This window comes from Bos grunniens, chromosome X (genome assembly GCF_055505025.1).
Source record: "Bos grunniens cultivar Pamir isolate PY7600 chromosome X, Bosgru_T2T1.0, whole genome shotgun sequence".
NCBI lineage: Eukaryota > Metazoa > Chordata > Mammalia > Artiodactyla > Bovidae > Bos > Bos grunniens.
The window spans coordinates 102,485,857-102,499,281 of NC_141194.1; positions in this window are offsets into that span (position 1 = coordinate 102,485,857).

Consider the following 13,425-nt stretch of genomic DNA (forward strand, 5'->3'; position numbering starts at 1 on the left):
GCACACTGAAGACATAGCGGGTGCACAGCAGGCAAACCCACTGTAACCCAGAAATCCAAGCAGCTGGGACCGGGAAGGTGATGACACACTTGCTGCCTGTGGAGAGTGTGCTCAACAAGCACCTGGTCGCCTGAGCTGCTTGGACTGGGGAAGAGCACAAAATGCAGGCCCAACCACGTCTGCACCTTTGTGGAGTACCCGAGCACCTGAACCTGAGTGACTTAGACCTGGAAAGTACACGCAACCCAGGGCCCGCTCCCTGAAAAACAACCTGGAGCCTGAGCAGTGTAGACTAGAAAGCACACACTCTGTGAATGGGGGCAAACCCAGTGTGGCCAAGACACTGCAAGTGATATTTGTTTGCAGTGTTCCTCCCTCCCCCCAGCACGACTGAACAAGTGAGTGTAAAAAAGAGAATACCTTCACCCCATTGTGTCAGGGTGGAAATTAGACACTGAAGAGACCTGCAAACAGAAGAATCCAAATAAACAGAGGGAACCACTTTGGAAGTGACAGGTGCAAAAGATTAAAATCTCTGTAGTTAAAATCGACAACATTGGAAGGGGCATATAGGTCTTGAGAAATATAAGCTGGAGCAAGGAACTATCTGAAACTGAACTGACCCCACACTGCCCACAAGAGCTCCAGAGAAATTCTTAGATATATTTTTACTATTATCATTTTTTAATGTTTTTTTTTTAATTTTTTCTTTTTTTTAAAGTCCTGTATTATGCCTTTAATATTCATTTTTATAACTTACTATTACCTTGGGGGAAAAAAGACCCTATTTTTAAAGAAAACTTCATATATATTTCTTATACTTTTTGTGATTTTGTTTGTGTTTTTAATATTGTATTTTTAAGAGTGTAACCTCTACTCTAGATTTTTAATCTTTTCTTTAGGTTATTTTTTTATCAGTTTTGTACATTTAAGAATCCAATCTTCAATACACATTTTTAAAAAGCAGTGGGATTACTGGCTTGGTTACTGTCTCCCCCTTTTGACTCTCCTTTTTCTCCCCCAGGTCACCTCAATCTCCTCCCTCTCCTTTCTCTTCTTTACCCAACTCTGTGAATACCTCTGTGTGTTCTGGGCTGTGGAGAAAACTTAGGGAACAGAGTACTGCCTAGATCTATCTCTATCCTTTTGGCTCCCTCTTTTCTCCTCCTGCTCACCTCTATCTTCTTCCTCCCTCTTATCTTCTCTATGTAACTCCCTGAACTTCTCTGAGGGTTCCAGACTGTGGAGAGCACAAAGGGAATTGTTTATTGGCTAGATTGCTCTCGATTCTTTTGATTCCCCCTCTACTACTCCTGGTCACCTCTGTCTCCCTCCTCCCTGTTCTCTTCTCCATGTAACTCTGTGAACCTCTCTGGGTGTCCCTTACTTTGGAGAATCTTTTCACCATTAACCTAGAAGTTATATTATTGGTGCTGTATGGATGGAGAAGTCTTGAGGCTACTGTAAGAATAAGACTGAAATCCAGAGGCAGGACGCTTAAGCCCAAAACCTGAGAACACCAGAGAACTCCTGACTGCAGGGAACATTGATAGATGAGAGTTCATCCAAAACCTTCCCTACCTACACTGAAACCAAGCACCACCCAAGAGCTAACAAGATCCAGAGCAAGACATACCAAGCAAATTATCCAGCAACACAGGAACATAGCCCTGAGCTTCAATATATAGGCTACCCAAAGTCACATCAAACCCATAGACATCTCAAAACTCACTACTGGACACTTCATTGCACTCCAGAGGGAAGAGATCCAGTTACACCCACCAGATCATCGACACAAGCTTCCCTAAGCGGGAAACCTTGAAAAGCCACTCGTCCAACCCTACCCACAGGGAGGAACCGCCACAATTAAGAGGAACCACAAACCGCCAGAATACAGAAAGGCCATCCGAAATACAGCAATCTAAACAAGATGAAAAGACAGAGAAATATTCAGTAGGTAAAGGACCATGATAAAAGCCCACCAAACCAAACCAAAGAGGAGGAGATAGGGAGTCTACCTGAAAAATAATTCAGAATAATGATAGTAAAAACGATCCAAACTCTAGAAAACAAAATGGAGTTACAGTTAAATAGTCTGGAGCCAAGGATTGAGAAGTGCAAGAAATGTTTAACAAGGACCTAGAAAAAATAAAAAAGAGTCAATCAATAATGAATAATGCAATAAATGAGATCAAAAACACTCTGGAGAGAACCAACAGTAGAATAACGGAGGCAGAAGATGGGATAACTGAGGTAGAAGATAGAATGGTAGAATAGAAATAAATGAAGCAGAGAGGACAAAAGAAAAAAGAATTAAAAGAAATGAGGACAACTTCAGGGAACTCTGGGACAATGTGAAATGCCGCAACATTAGAATCATAGGAGTTGCAGAAGAAGACAGAAAGGCCATGAGAAAATACTTGAGGAGATAATACTTTAAAATTTACCTAAAATGAGGAAGGAAATAGTCACCCAAGTCCAAAAACCCAGAGAATCCCAAACAGCATAAATCCAAGGTGAAACACCCCAAAACACATATAAATCTAATTAATGAAGATCAAACACAAAGAACAAATATTAAAACCAACAAGGAAAAAACAAAATATAGCACACAATTGGATTCCCTTAAGGATAACAGCTGATCTTTCAATAGAAATTCTTCAGGCCAGAAGGGAATGGCAGGACATCCTTAAAGTGAAGAAAGAGAAAAACCTACAACCCAGATTAATGTACCCAGCAAGGATCTCATTCAAATATGAAGGAGAAATCAAAAGCTTTACAGAGAAGCAAAAGCTGAGAAAATTCAGCACCACCAAACCAGCTTTTCAACAAATGCTAAAGGATCTTCTCTAGACAGGAAACACAGAAAGGGTATATAAACTCGAACTCAAAACAGCAAAGTAAATGGCAACAGGACCATACTTATCAATAATTAACTTAAATGTAAATTGATTGAATACCCCAACCCAAAGAGTGGTGGAATGAATGCAAAAATAAGACCTCTATATATGCTGTCTAAAAGAGACCCCCCTCGAAACAAGGGACACAAACAGACTGAGAGTGAAAGGCTGGAAAAAGATATTTCACGCAAATGGAGACCAAAAATAAAAACAGGAGTAGCAATACTCATATCAGATAAAATAGACTTTAAAGTAAAGGCTGTGAAAAAAGACAAAGAAGGACACTACATAACGATCAAAGGATCAATCCAAAATAAATATGCATTCAACACAGGAGCACCACAACACTTAAGGCAAATGCTAACAAGTATGAAAGGGAAAATTAACAATAACACAATAATAGTGGGAGAACTTAATATCCCACTCATACCTATGAATAGATAAACTAAACAGAAAATTAACAAGGAAACACAAACTTGAAATGGCACAATGGACCAGTTAGACCTAACTGATATCTATAGGTCATTTCACCCCAAAACAATGAATATCACCTTTTTCTCAAGTGCACACGGAACCTTCTCCAGGATACATCACATCCTGGGCCATAAATCTAGCTTTGGTAAATTCAAAAAATTGAAATAATTCCAATCATCTTTTCTGAAAACAATGCAGTAAGATTAGATGTCAATTTCAAAGAAAAAAATATATTAAAAATTCCAATATATGGAGGCTAAACAACACATTGCTGAATAACCAACAAATCACAGAAGAAATTTTTAAAAAATGCATAGGAATGAATGAAAATGAAAATACAACAACCCAAAACCTATGGGAAAGTGTAAAAGCAGTGCTAAGGGGAAGGCTCATAGCAATACAGGCTTACCTCAAGAAACAAGGAAAAAGTCAAATAAAAAAAAACTAACTCTACACCTAAAAAAAAAAAAAAAAAAAAAAAACTAGAAAAGGAAGAAATGAAGAACCACAGGGTTGGTAGAGAAGGAAATAAATCTTAAAAATTAGGGCAGGATTAAAGGCAAAAGAAACAAAATGCAAAAACAAAAACAAATGGAAAAGAGATAATAGCAAAAATCAACAAAACTAAAAGCTGGTTTGTTGAGAAGATAAATAAAATTGACAAACCATTAGCCAGACTCATCAAGAAACAAAGGGAGAAGAATCAAATCAACAAAATTAGAAATGAAAATGGAGAAATCACAACAGACACACAGAAATACAAAAGATCATACGAGACTACTATCAGCAACTATATGCCAAAAAATGGACAACTTGGAAGAAATGGACAAATTCTTAAAAAAAAAGTATGTTTCCAAAACTGAACTGGGAAGAAATAGAAAATAGTAACAGACCCATCACAAGCACAGAAATGAAACTAATCAGAAATCTTCCAGCAAACAAAAGCCCAGGGCCAGATGGCTTCACAGTTGAATTCTACCAAATATTGAGAAAAGAGCTAACACCTTTCCTACTCAAACTCTTCCAGAAATTTGAAGAGGGAGGCAAATTTAAAAGCTGATTCTATGAGGCCACCATCACTATAATACCAAAACCAGACAAAGATGCCACAAATAAAGAAAAGCACAGGCCAATATCCCCGATAAACATAGATGAAAATATCCTTAATAAAATTCTAGCAAACAGAATCCAACAACATATTAAAAAGATCATGCATCATGACCAAGTGGACTTTATCCCAGGAATGCAAGAATTCTTTAATATCCACAAATCAAACAATGTAATACACCACATTAAAAAATCAAAAGATAAAACCATATGATTACCTCAATAGACACAGAGAAAGCCTTTGACAAAATTCAACATCCATTTAAGGTAAAAACCCTCCAGAAAGCAGGCATAGAAGGAACATACCTCAACATAATAAAAGCTATATATGGGAAAACCATAGCAAACATTATCCTCAATTGTGAAAAATTGAAAGCATTTCCCCCAAAGTCAGGAACAAGACAAGGATGTCCAATCTTACTACTACTATTCAACATAGTTTTGGAAGTTTTAGCCACAGCAATCAAAGCATAAAAAGAAATAAATGGAATTTACATTGGAAAAGAAGAAGTAAAACTTTCACTGTTTGCAGATGACATGATTCTCTGCATAAAAAATCCTGAAGACTCCACCCGAAATTTACTAGAGCCAATCAATGAATATAGTAAAGTTCAGGATATAGAATTAGCACACAGAAATCCCTTGCATTCCTATAAACTAACAATGAGAAAACAGAAAGAGAAATTAAGGAAATAATTCCATTCACCATTGCAACAAAAAGAAAAAAATACTTAGGAGTAAATCTACCTAAAGAAACAAAAGACCTATATATTGAAAACAATAAAACACTGATGAAATCAAAGATGACACAAATAGTTGGAGAAATATACCATGTTCATGGATAGGAAGAATCAGTATAGTGAAAATGAGTTTATTACCCAAAGCAATCTATAGATTCAATTCAATCCCTATCAAACTACAAACTTTATTTTTCACAGAACTAGAGCAAGTAATTTCACAGTTTTTATGGAAATACAAAAAAACCTCGAATAGCCAAAGCAATCTTGAGAAAGAAGAATGGAACTGGAGGAATCAACCTGCCTGACTTCAGGCTCTACTACAAAGCCACAGTCATCAAGACAGTATGGTACTGGCACAAAGACAGAAACATAGATCAATGTAACAAAATAGAAAGCACAGAGATAAATCCACAGACCTAGGGACACCTTATCTTCGACAAAGGAGGCAAGAATATACAATGGAGAAAAGAAAATCTCTTTAACAAGTGGTGCTGGGAAAACTGGTCAACCAATTGTAAAAGAATGAAACAAGAACACTTTCTAATACCATACACAAAAATAAACTCAAAATGGATTAAAGTTTCAAATGTAATACCAGAAATTACAAAACTCTTGGAGGAAAATATAGGCAAAACAGTCTCTGACGTAAATCACAGCAGGATCCTCTATGACCAACCTCCAAGAGTAATGGAAATAAAAGCAAAAATAAACAAATGGGACGTAATTAAACCTGAAAGCTTTTGCACAACGAAGAAAACTACCAGTTCAATCCAGTTCAGTCGCTCAGTCATTTTGGACTATTTGTGACCCCATGAATCACAGCATGCCAGGCCTCCATGTCCATCACCAACTCCCGGGATTCATTAAGACTCACGTCCATCGAGTCACTGATGCCATCCAGCCATCTCATCCTCTGTCGTCCCCTTCTCCTCCTGCCCCCAACCGCTCCTAGCATCAGAGTCTTTTCCAATGAGTCAACACTTCGCATGAGGTGGCCAAAGTACTGGAGTTTCAGCTTTAGCATCATTCCTTCCAAAGGACACCCAGGACTGATCTCCTGTAGAATGGACTGGTTGGATGTCCTTGCAGTCCAAGGGACTCTCAAGAATCTTTTCCAACACCACAGTTCAAAAGCATCAATTCTTCAACGCTCAGCCTTCTTCACAATCCAACTCTCACATCCATACCTGACCACAGGAAAAACCATAGCCTTGACTAGCTGGACCTTTGTTGGCAAAGTAATGTCTCTGCTTTTGAATATGCTATCTAAGTTGGTCATAACTTTCCTTCCAAGGAGTAAGCGTCTTTTAATTTCATGGCTGCAGTCATCATCTGCAGTGATTCCGGAGCCCAAAAAATAAAGTCTGACACTATTTCCACTGTTTCCCCATCTATTTCCCATGAAGTGATGGGACCATATGCCATGATCTTTGTTTTCTGAATGTTGAGCTTTAAGCCAACTTTTTCACTCTCCACGTTCACTTTCATCAAGAGGCTTTTGAGTTCCTCTTCACTTTCTGCCATAAGGGTGGTGTCATCTGTATATCTGAGGTTACTGATATTTCTCCCAGCCATCTTGATCCCAGCTTGTGTTTCTTCCAGTCCAGGATTTCTCATGATGTACTCTGCATATAAGTTAAATAAGCAGGGTGACAATATACAGCCTTGATGTACTCCTTCTCCTATTTGGAACCAGTCTGTTGTTCCATGTCCAGTTCCAAGTCTTGCTTCCCGACCTGCATACAGATTTCTCAAGAGGCAGGTCAGGTGGTCTGGTATTCCCATCTCTTTCAGAATATTCCCAGTTTATTGTGATACAGAGAGTCAAAGGCTTTGACATAGTCGATAAAGCAGAAATAGATGTTTTTCTGGAACTCTCTTGCTTTTTCCATGATCCAGCGGATGTTGGCAATTTGATCTCTCATTCCTCTGCCTTTTCTAAAACCTGCTTGAACATCTGAAAGTTCACGGTTCACGTATTGCTGAAGCCTGGCTTGGAGAATATTGAGCAGTACTTTACCAGCATGTGAGATGAATGCAATTGTGCAGCAGTTTGAGCATTCTTTGGCATTGCCTTTCTTTGGGATTGGAATGAAAACTGACCTTTTCCAGTCCTGTGGCCACTGCTGAGTTTTCCAAATTTGCTGGCATATTGAGTGCAGCACTTTCACAGTGTCATCTTTCAGGATTTGAAATAGCTCAACTGGAATTCCATCACCTTACTAGCTTTGTTTGTAGTGATGCTTTCTAAGGCCCATTTGACTTCACATTCCATGATGTCTGGCTCGAGGTGAGTGATCACACCATCGTGACTATCTGGGTCATGAAGATCTTTTTTGTACAGTTCTTCTGTGTATTCTTGCCACCTCTTCTTAATATCTTCTCCTTCTGTTAGGACCATACCATTTCTGTCCTTTACCAAGCCCTTCTTCACATGAAATATTCCCTTTGTATCTCTAGTTTTCTTGAAGAGATCTCTAGTCTTTCACATTCTGTTGTTTTCCTCTATTTCTTTGCATTGATCGCTGAGGAAGGCTTTCTTATCTCTTCTTGCTCTTCTCTGGAACTCTGCATTCAGATTCTTATATCTTTCCTTTTCTCCTTTGCTTTTTACTTCTCTTCTTTTCACAGCTATTTGTAAGGACTCCCCAGACAGCCATTTTTCTTTTTTTGCATTTCTTTTCCATGGCGATGGTCTTGATCCCTGTCTCCTGTACAATGTTACAAACCTCCATCCATAGTTCATCAGGCACTCTATCTATCAGATCTAGGCCCTTAAATCTATTGATCACTTCCACTATATAATCATAAAGGATTTGATTTAGGTCATACCTGAATGGTCGTGGTTTTCCCTACTTTCTTCAATTTAATTCTGAATTTGGCAATAAGGAGTTCATGGTCTGAGCCACAGTCAGCTCCTGGTCTTTTTTTTTGCTGACTGTATAGAGCTTCTCCATCTTTGGCTGCAAAGAATATAATCAATCTCATTTTGGTGTTTGCCATCTGGTGATGTCTATGTGTAGAGTCTTCTCTTATGTTATTGGAAGAGGGTGTTTGCTATGACCAGTGCATTTTCTTGGCAAAACTCTATTAGTCTTTGCCTTACTTCACTATAATCAAGGTGAAAAGACAGCCTTTAGAATGGGAGAAAATAATAGCAAAGGAAGAAAGTGACAAAGAATTAATCTCAAAAACAAAAACAAAAACAACAATAACAAAAAAAACAAGCAGCTCATGCAGCTCAATTCCAGAAAAATAAGCGACCCAGTCAAAAAATGGGCCAAAGATCTAAATAGACATTTCTCCAAAGAAGACATACAGATGGTTGCTGCTGTTGATACTGCTAAACTGCTTCAGTCGTGTCCGACTCTGTGCGACCCCATAGACGGCAGCCCACCAGGCTCCCACATCTTTGGGATTCTCCAGGCAGAACAGTGTAGTGGGTTACCATTGCCTTTTCTGATGGCTAACAAACACATGAAAAAAAGCTCAACATCACTCAATATCAGAGAAATGCAAATCAAAACCAGAATGTGGTACCATCTCATGCCAGTCAGAATGGCTGCTATCAAAATGTCTACAAACAATAATTGCTGGACAAGGTGTGGAGAAAAAGGAATCCTCTTACACTGTTGATGGGAATGCAAGCTAGTATAGCCACTATGGAGAACAGTGTGGAGATTCCTTAAAAAAAAAATGGAAATAGCACTGCCATATGACCCAGCAATCCCACTGCTGGGCATACACACCAAGGACACCAGAATTGAAAGAGACATGTGTACCCAATGTTCATCACAGCACTGTTTACAATAGCCAGGACATGGAATAAACCTCTATGTCCATTGGCAGATGAATGGATAATAAAACTATGGTACATATCCACAATGGAAAATTACTCAGCTATTAAAAAGAATACATTTGAATCAGGTCTAATGAGGTGTATCAAACTGGAGCCTATTATACAGAGTGAAGTAAGTCAAAAAGAAAAATATCATTACAGTATATTAACTCATATATATGGAATTTAGAAAGATGGTAACAATGACCCTATATGAGTGACAGCAAAAGAGACACAGATGTAAAGAACACACTGTTGGACTCTGTGGGAGAAGGCGAGGGTGGGATGATTTGAGAGAATAGCATTGAAACATGCATATTGTCATATGTGAAATAGATTGCCAGTCCAGGTTTGATGCATCAGGGTGCTCAGGGCTGGTGCACTAGGATGACCCTGAGGGATTGGATGGGGAGAGAGTTGGGAGGGAGGGTCAGGATGGGCAACACATGTACATCCATGGCTGATTCATGTGAATGTATGGCAATAAACCACTACAGTATTGTAAAGTAATTAGCCTCCAATTAAAATAAATTTTTAAAAATTTCAAAAAAAAAAAAAGGAAAGAAAGAAAACCTATATATTAGTCATGTCACTGAAGTTTTCCTAAGGGAAGCTCTTTATTTACAATCATATGAAGTTTTGAAGTTTCACAATATAATACTTCAATTTAAAACTTATCATAGGATTATATGACAGTTGGAAAACTGCATTACAGTATCTCTAAGAGGTAATACTAAAATCCTTTTGACAGTATGATAATATTGCTACTGCTTAAAAGCACATGCTAAAAATGTTGTTCTCAATTTGTGCACATAATTGTGTGAGCAATGACAAAGATTCAGAAATATTTTATGTTTATTTGCTCTATCAATATATTTGCAGACGGGGATTAGTTCCCATGAAAAATTAAATGGGCAATGCAGAGAAAATAAATGAATTATGAGAATAATGATTTGGGGCATACTAGTTAAAATTTGTATATTTTCTTCTAAAGTATAATTTGAATGTAGGGATATACAGATATTTGAACTAACTTGGGATATGTGAAAATCATTTTAGTTTTTAATAGCTTTGTGTTCTATGCCTATGATCTTTAGCTTTTATTAATCTGAATATGTATATTAAAAGAAGTAGATAGCATTAACTGAACATTTATGACATGACAGGTGTTTTGCAAATGTTAGTTTCAACATAGTATTGTCCCACATTTTCTGATGAAGATATCAAAGATATTAGAGATTCAAACTATAAAGATTAAAGAGGTAAAATTCATAAATTTCCTGCTTATTATTTAATACATCTATAAAGAGAAAGTGAATGACTTAGTCACTCGATTATGTCTGATTCTTTATGACCCCATGGACTTTAGTCTGTCAGGATTCTCTGCCCATAGACTCCTATAGGCAAGAATACTGGAGTGGGTAGCCATTTCCTTCTCCAGGGGATCTTCCCAACCAAGGTATTGAAGCCATGTCTCCCGCATTGCAGGCCGATTCTTTATGGTCTGAGTCACCAGGGAAGCCCATCATTTTCATGAAGTTCTTGAAGACTAGAGAAACTTATAAATAACAATTAATAAATTTTCCATTCTTACTATGTTAAATGTAGTGCCTTTCATATCAATTTAATCTTTGAATCTTGCCCACCTCTGCAACTTAGCTAACAGGTAAAATAGCTAATTTATATTTTCTTATAATCTTAGTATTTCGGGGAATTAATGTCACAGACCACAGCCTTGTCTAACTCAATGAAACTAAGCCATGCCATGTGGGGCCACCCAAGACCGGTGGGTCATGGTGGAGAGGTCTGACAGAGTGTGGTCCACTGGAGAAGGGAATGGCAAACCACTTCAGTATTCCTGCCTTGAGAACTCCATGAATAGAATGAAAAGGCAAAATGATAGGATACTGAAAGAGGAACAATGGACAGGGAGGCCTGGTATGCTGCGATTCATGGGGTCACAAAGAGTTGGACACGACTCAGTGACTGAACTGAACTGAACTGAATGTCACTTTACATAATAACAATTAGAACACATCGTTCTTCTTGCTGTTAAACTGGGACAATGCATCTAGATAGTAAACACTTACTCTCATGCTTTGCTCTGCATTCTGAAACAGTACTTTTCAACCTAGTAATCTAGTACAAGGAAAAAGTTCCAGAAGGCAAGCTTTGACCTTATGTTCTACTATATAAAGAATTAGCACTCAGCTTCTTTATCCAAACCCGTTTTGATAAAGCTACCCAGATCCTCTTTGGATGACTCTTTGGCAGTATTGTATCCATCAAAATAATTCTGTACTTGCTAATTCAATATGTAGCCTGAAAAGGCTTTCAGCTCTACATTTAATAGGACAAATAAGGCTTTATCCATATTTTCAATTTTTGCTCTGTTGAGAGAAAAAAAATGAGATTCAAGAACCCCAGCAAGACTTTCTTCTCTCATAATAAGTGTTTCTTCTAAGTTTAACATTACTGAACATTTCATCAATCTTTCTATTATTATGCAAGTTTACATCTTATGTGAATATATTAACTTTATTATCACAAGTAATTGAAATTTTTATTAAAAATAATCAACTACTTGCAGGGTTTCAAATAACTTTATAATTTATTATCTTTATAGAAAAAGACTACATTTGAATATACTAATTGTGTCATTTGGTTACATCATGATTGCTTTTCTTATTATTAAACATGGAATTGTTATTCGTTATATATGTGCTTCTTATGGTATGTGAAAAAATAGATGCATGTTTGATATAACAAGTGAAGACTTTGGGATATTTTCCTATATCATTATTATTAATCACTGATTTTTCTGGTGTAAATACACTGCTATATGTTCATGTCCTTATCTTTTTAAATATTATTAATGGTTTTAGTGCTATGACCAATGAAAAATGCTCCAAATACAGTATTTATTATTTTTACTATTATAATAATTATATAAAATTGTAAAAAAAAGTTTATTTGGTAAATCTGTCTTAATTTTACAAATAAATATCTATTAACCATTTTTAATTTGAAAATTCATACCTTGGTGTAAATCAGGCAGTTTTAATAAAATTCAAGTGTACTCATCTAACATAAGTCTTAAATTACACACATTGATTATTTATACAAAATCACCTCCATTTTATATGGAAATCTCTTTTTAAAGTACTAATTTATGAAAACTTATGGAATTTCTGCCACATATTATTTTTATTTGTATCAATGTAACACACTCAAAGTTTCAATCTTTATTAATCTTATAAATTTGGTTGTCCAAAATTGTGCAATAGTATTGTTATTAAATTACTCTTTGAACTTGACTGTGACTACCAAGATATGAGAAAAACCAAATAAAATTGAGATCTATCACCTTAACTCCAGTTACTGATGATATAAAATAGTAGTATAATATCATGTATTTGTCAAAAAATTTCAAGATAATGCCCAGATTTTTTTTTTTTCTCCAAAGTTCCAAATATATTTCTTTTTCTTTTTTTTTCCAAGGAGGAAAAATAGTTTATTCAGTAACTGGTTTGTGGACAACTTATCTAGAAAACAATTAAGTTGAATCTGTATCCTATGCACTAGAATAAGTTCCAGAGGAATGACAATTACATTTCTTTTTTTTTTTAATTTTTATTTTATTATTTAACTTTACAATATTGTATTGGTTTTGCCATATATCAACATGAATCCGCCACAGGTATACATGTGTTCCCCATCCTGAACCCTCCTCCCTCCCCGTACCAAATATATTTCTAATAAGAAGTCATGTTTAAAAAAACCTGGACTATATGATAATCTTTTACTTTTATCTAGATTGTTTCACTTTTTCTATTTCATATTCTATGCTTCCATTTCATTTAATTTATATTTTCCAATTTCTCGATCTCTTCTTCTTCTTCTTTTTTTTTTTTTTTTGGAATGTTCTCCCTCAAGCCTCTATCAAGCATAGTAGAAAAGCTTTTGCATATATATATATATATATATATATATATATATATATATATAATTTTAGAAAACTTATGATTTTTTGCATAACTAAGAAATTTATGACGTTTTGATTCCACTAGTTTGACTTAGTATGAATAGAATGCTAGATTTCTAATTTTAAAAAATTGATATATAACAAGCAACAAAGGTTTATTATATAGCACAGGGAATGACAGTCAATATCTTACAATAACCTATAATGGAAAATAATTTCAAAACTATATATGTATATGTATAACTGAATCACCTTGCTGTGCACCTGAAACATTGTAAGTCAACTTACTTCAATAAAATATATATTAGAAAAAAAACATCATGTAGACAGAGCCTACATATGAATGAAGATAAAGTTCCCGAATATAGGCCATTTCCAAAG